Raw genomic sequence first — 5,264 nt, 5'->3', positions numbered from 1 at the left:
TGGGATAGGGACTGAAGCAGAGTGGAAATGCCCTTGGCAGGAGCCACCCAAGTCCAGGATGCGTATTATCAGGAAGCATCGACTTCGGTTAATCAGGCGACAATGAAGGCTCATCGCTGATGGATGTCCAAGTCCTCTCCCTGAATTAATTAACTGTAAGGTCGTCCGAGGACTCGTATTCCTCGTAGTAATTCATAGCTTTCTGTGCTTTTATTTATTAAATTATCTTTGAGGGCTATGATTAAAATTAAATTTATGTAGTTTATCATTAGGCTCAGCTAGCAGAAAAGCTATGAAAGTCCAGCCTGAGTCTGTCTGCGGTGTGGCATGGAAGACGCCCTCTTTGAAACCGTAGCCTGTTGGAAAGCGCCCGCCCTTTCCCTTCTGCAGAAGCCCGATGTCTTAGCCTGCGCTCTCCTCCTTACCCCCAGGAGGAAGACAAAGGGCGACTGTCTCCGCTATATGCATTCACTCTGAGCTGCACCCTGGCCACTGGGCAACCGGAGTAGGAGACAGTGTGTCCCGACGGGTGGAGGAGGGAGCCTTGGAACCCAGCCCATCCTGTCCATGGCACCTGGGGGGATGGCACGCACGCCACCATGGGGAGGCTGGTTCGCTCGGGGGCTGGGAGAGGCAGGCTGCTCTCCAGGGCTCCGGGAGCCCGCAGAGCCTGCAACTGTCCTGGGGCCCGCAGGGACTTCCAGAGGATCAGTGAGGTGTGACCTAACCGCGTGGCAAGAGCTGCAGGGCCAGGCCATGCGCTGCGCACCTGCCCTGGTGCTCCATATAAACTGAAGCGTAAAGTTTACCTTACGGTGTGATCGTGTGTCTCATCATGTACAGAGCTGAAAGGAAATCTTCGACGGCCTGCAGAGACGGGGTAGTTTCAGCAGCTGGATCACACAGCCAGCCGTGCAAAGTCCCCACACGGTGGCTTGAAAATCACCCTGGGGTGTGTGGTGCCCAACGCTGGGATGGCAGGTGGAGGGCAGGGTCTAGAGCACTCATTCGCCAGCGAGGAGGCACTCCCTCGCTCTCCCTCTCCCTGTCTTCCTCTGTCTCTCTCTGGGGAGTGTGCACTATCACAGAACTAAAATAAATAAATAAATAGAATTTGCTGTTTTTAAAAGTTCTTCGAATTTAGGGGAAAATACTTTTCCAAATATAAAGTTTCTTTCTTTCAAAAATAAATTTAATTTCTAGGAAATCAAAGTAAAAGACTGTTTCCAAAGAAATCTTTAGTGTCTCTGTTCTTATCTGGCCGTGTCTCACTCCACCCGGCCCCAGCTTGGACTTCAGTTACTGAGAATTCATGTGCACCTTATCAGGGAACTGCAGAGGGCCCTCCGCTCTGTGCACACCCACCCACGTTCTCTTGAGCTAAAATCCCATGTCAACGTGTTTAATCAGAGCCTCTAGGGGCCGGTCAGCAGGGCAGTGGAACACGACTGAGCTCCCACAGGAAAGGACGCTGGTTCAAGTCTCGGGTCCACATCTGGGACCCCAGCGGATTGTGTCTGAAGACCTGTTAGAGATCTCGCTTTCTCTCTCTTTCTGAATAAATAAATAAATAAACATAAGAAAAATTTTTCTTTCTTTTCCATAAAATCTGCTAATTGCCCCAACCGGCCTCTGTTTCTTCCACCCCTCTGAAATACAAGCCGCTATTTACAATAGTTAATTGGAAATTTCTTCAGAGACCATCTTCTTTGTTTGCATTAGCTAAAAGAAAATTTTTAAATTTACATCTCCTAGTTTATTTCAAAAGACTAAAGTTAAAATGACATTTTAGAGATTTTAACTTGTGTTGTAAATATTTATATGTGCAAGTAAATATCCGATTTTATTTTTTATAGGAAAGTGGTCAAGAACTGCAGCTCCACTGAATTCAGAAGTTTCTTTTGCTTGAATTATCCCTGGAACTGATCCAAACCTTTAGTTTCTCCTTCAAGTACTAAGCATAGACTCAAAGTGATACATTGTTTAATGATAAGAATTACAACAAAGGCATTTACAGTTATTGTAAATGTCACCGAGATTGTAATCATCTTAAACTTATAATGAAATTATTAACCTGAACATTTTATGGCAAGTATTGGGCTGTCAGGAAAGTCATGACGCTTTTTTTGCATAGAAAAACACAGAAAAATACATCATGACTTTTCCGATGACCCAATAGAAATAATAGCTCTTCTGTCCAGATTTCAGCATACCTTCTGTCTCTGCCAGCTCTGGAAAGTTACTATTACTGTCAGGACTCAGCCTTCTGGGCACAGAAAGACACTTTTGATAAAAATTCTCTTTAAGGCTGTTTTTCTACAGTGATGGGTATTCGATCGTAAAGTCAGCCTTTAAAAATATCACCATCCTCACTGCTTTCCAATATGTATTGAGTTTGGAGTTTGTAAAAATAGGATTTCTAGGTGTCCGAAACCTAGCTACTTATAATAGCCCTTGCTGTAATTTGTTTTTGTAATTGACAAAGACGTTCACACTGGGGGCCAGCAGGTGGTGTGGTGGTTAAGGCACTGGACTCCCACGTGGCCGACCATGGTTTGAGTGGCCCTGGCAACTTGCTTTCTCACTTTCCTTCTCTCTCTCTCTCTCTCTCACTCTGTCCCTCTCTGGTCATATTAAAATAAATAAATGAAGTTAAATAAAATAATTCCTTAAGTATATACACACGCACACACACCTGTATGTGAACATTTGGATCATGTGTATTTAAGTTTATTCGCTTATTACTTCTATAAGAGAGAGATGGGGGAAGAGAGAGAGACGGACAGGCCATCCCCCCATGACCCACTGTCCTCTCGTCTGCACCGCCAGGTCAGGGAGGTGCCAATGTGAACCCAGAACCTTCCCAGGTGGGCACAGTTAAGTCCCCACCATGCCCCACTGGGCCTGACTCGGCACCAGGATGGGGAGTGATGTGGGCGTCCAGGCCTCCTTGTTTCTGTAGCAACGTGAGTGTAGCAAAGTAAGACTGAGCTGAGTCATTAGACCTGCATGACCACCTTAACACGTCATGTGGGATCTGTTCGTGAAAGCTGCAGATTTTTATAGAAAAAATCCAAACCTGTATTTAAACAGTGTGAGCAGACTTGGGGCGTTACTTGTAAACAAGTGTGAGCAGACCCGGGGCGTTGCCTGTATTTGAACACGCGTGAGCAGACCCGGGGAGTTGCCTGTATTTGAACACGCGTGAGCAGACCCGGAGCGTTCTTGTGACCTGGGCTTCTTTGGGGAAACGGTCCTGACTGTTCCCCAGTGACAGCCCCACAGGAAGGCCTAAGCCCTTAGCAGGAGTGAAGTGGTCATGTGATGGAGATAGAGAAGGATGGAGTCACGTGCAAAGCTGCCTGAGGGGGCTCCGACGTGACAGGTGGACGCTCTCCTGCTGTCGTACATGCCCAGGGCATGCCACGGAGCAGACAGCCAGAGCAAGCCCAGCGGTGGGCGCATATGTGACCCTGGTGTTCCAGGGAGCACAGGAAACCCAGCCAATCCATCCCAGGCAAGCGTGGAGACCCGGGAAGCCGTCCCCTGGCCCCCTCCCATGTTGGGTCAGGGCTGCCGCGGGGGCCGTACTGAGAGTGGGTGACGGTGGGTCCTAACCTCCCTGCAGATAAGCCGTCTTCGACTCCAGGGAGAAAAGAGGTTGGGCCGCGTCCATGAGAAAGGCAGAAAGGTCTTTGTTTCGAGACAGATTTAAGAAATAAAACTGGGACCAGCAGATGGCATAACAGTTACATCACTGGACTCCCACACAGCATCGACAGCGGTTTGAGTCCCGGGCACAGAGGCTTAACACTCACGCCAGGCATGTGCATGTGTGTGCCCCAAATCCCAAGACGAGCATGGAAGAAGGGACTGCAGCGTGGCCATCCGCCCTGGGGAGGGATTCCTCGCCTCCTGTCTCTCATCTGTCTGGAGAGCGTGTGCAACCAATAGCAAAAATCTCTCCAAAAAAAGAAGAAAGAAAGAAAACCAAGTAGGCTTTAGATGGTCATTTGAGAGAAAGGGAGAATGTGAAGGTCTCCTGAACCTCTTAGTAATAATGGAAAGGTTTATTTTTATCATGAGGAGGGCACCATTTAAAATGCAGTCTGTTAATGATTCCAGTGGAGATCACAGCAAGAATAAGTGCTTCTGAGTAGTTTAGAGTAGGAATATAGTCTTCGGGGCTTGTTCGTGATTCCATGTGACATTCGCTACTGTCACTACAACTGTCCTAAACAAGCAGCAGCGAAGAGTTGTCCCCTTGACCTGTGGGGGAGGACTGTGTCCCAGAGACCTGCCCTGCACCTGGCCCTGCAGGTGCGGTTGTGCGAGGGCACTTCACCCTGGGTAGGCGGTAGACCCCACACAGCCACCTTCCCTGCGTCTCATTTACTCCTTTCTTCCATGAGAGAGAAACAGAGAGCGTACAGCATCCTCGCCCGAAACCCGCCTAGCCTCGGCCGCAGCCCGGATGAGGGAAAACCTGCCCGTGCTCTCGGGGAGGCCTGGGGGCCCACCTGGACCTGCCTGCGGACCTGACACCACAGGGCTTTGCTTTACGGGCACCGCGGCTGGCCCCTGCCAAATGTTCTTGTCACCATGGAGACAGAACGCAAGGCCTGTTCTCTGAAGGACCACCTGGGACACCCTGCTGGGACAGTCCCACGAAGGCCTCTGCCGTCCAGTGTGCTGGGGAGCTCCGTCATCCCCGTGGTCTGACCGACCACTGATGTGCTGCCGCGCTTGTCAGCGGATTGGATGAGGCTCTTCAGCAGGCGGTTAGATGGTGTGTGGTTAGTGGGGACATGGACTCCCCGGGACATCCTGCCTGTGATGAGTGAAAGCCACCTGTGAAGCCCAGGAAAGCAGGGGTCTGCAGCTTCTGCCGCACCAGGGCCGCCTCTCCCCTTCCAAGCATTCATCCTTCATGTTCCTGCCCTCCTCGGCCCCTCTCGGCCTCACTCTGCCAAGACGCCCTTGTGAGGTGTGACAGTGAGAGAGCCTTGTTCTGGCCCTGCCTCCCCCAGAGGAGCACTTTCTGTGGGTTTAGGTGACACAGGAGCTCTTTGTCTCCCTGGCAGCTCATTGTAGCTGATGATGAAAAGCTACATGACATGACAGTGCAGAGAAAGAAAGCTCGTCAGCTCTAAAAATACCATGCTTTCGGTTCAGGTATTTTATTCTTTTAATAATAATGGAAAGGTTTATTTTTATAATGAGGAGTGCACCATTTAAAATGCAGTCCGCTAATAATTCCAGTG

This window comes from Tupaia chinensis, unplaced genomic scaffold, assembly GCF_000334495.1.
Source record: "Tupaia chinensis unplaced genomic scaffold, TupChi_1.0 Scaffold143591_1, whole genome shotgun sequence".
In the NCBI taxonomy this organism is placed as follows: Eukaryota; Metazoa; Chordata; class Mammalia; order Scandentia; family Tupaiidae; genus Tupaia; species Tupaia belangeri.
The sequence above is the reverse complement of the archived record's forward strand: the minus strand, read 5'-3'. Positions refer to the sequence as shown.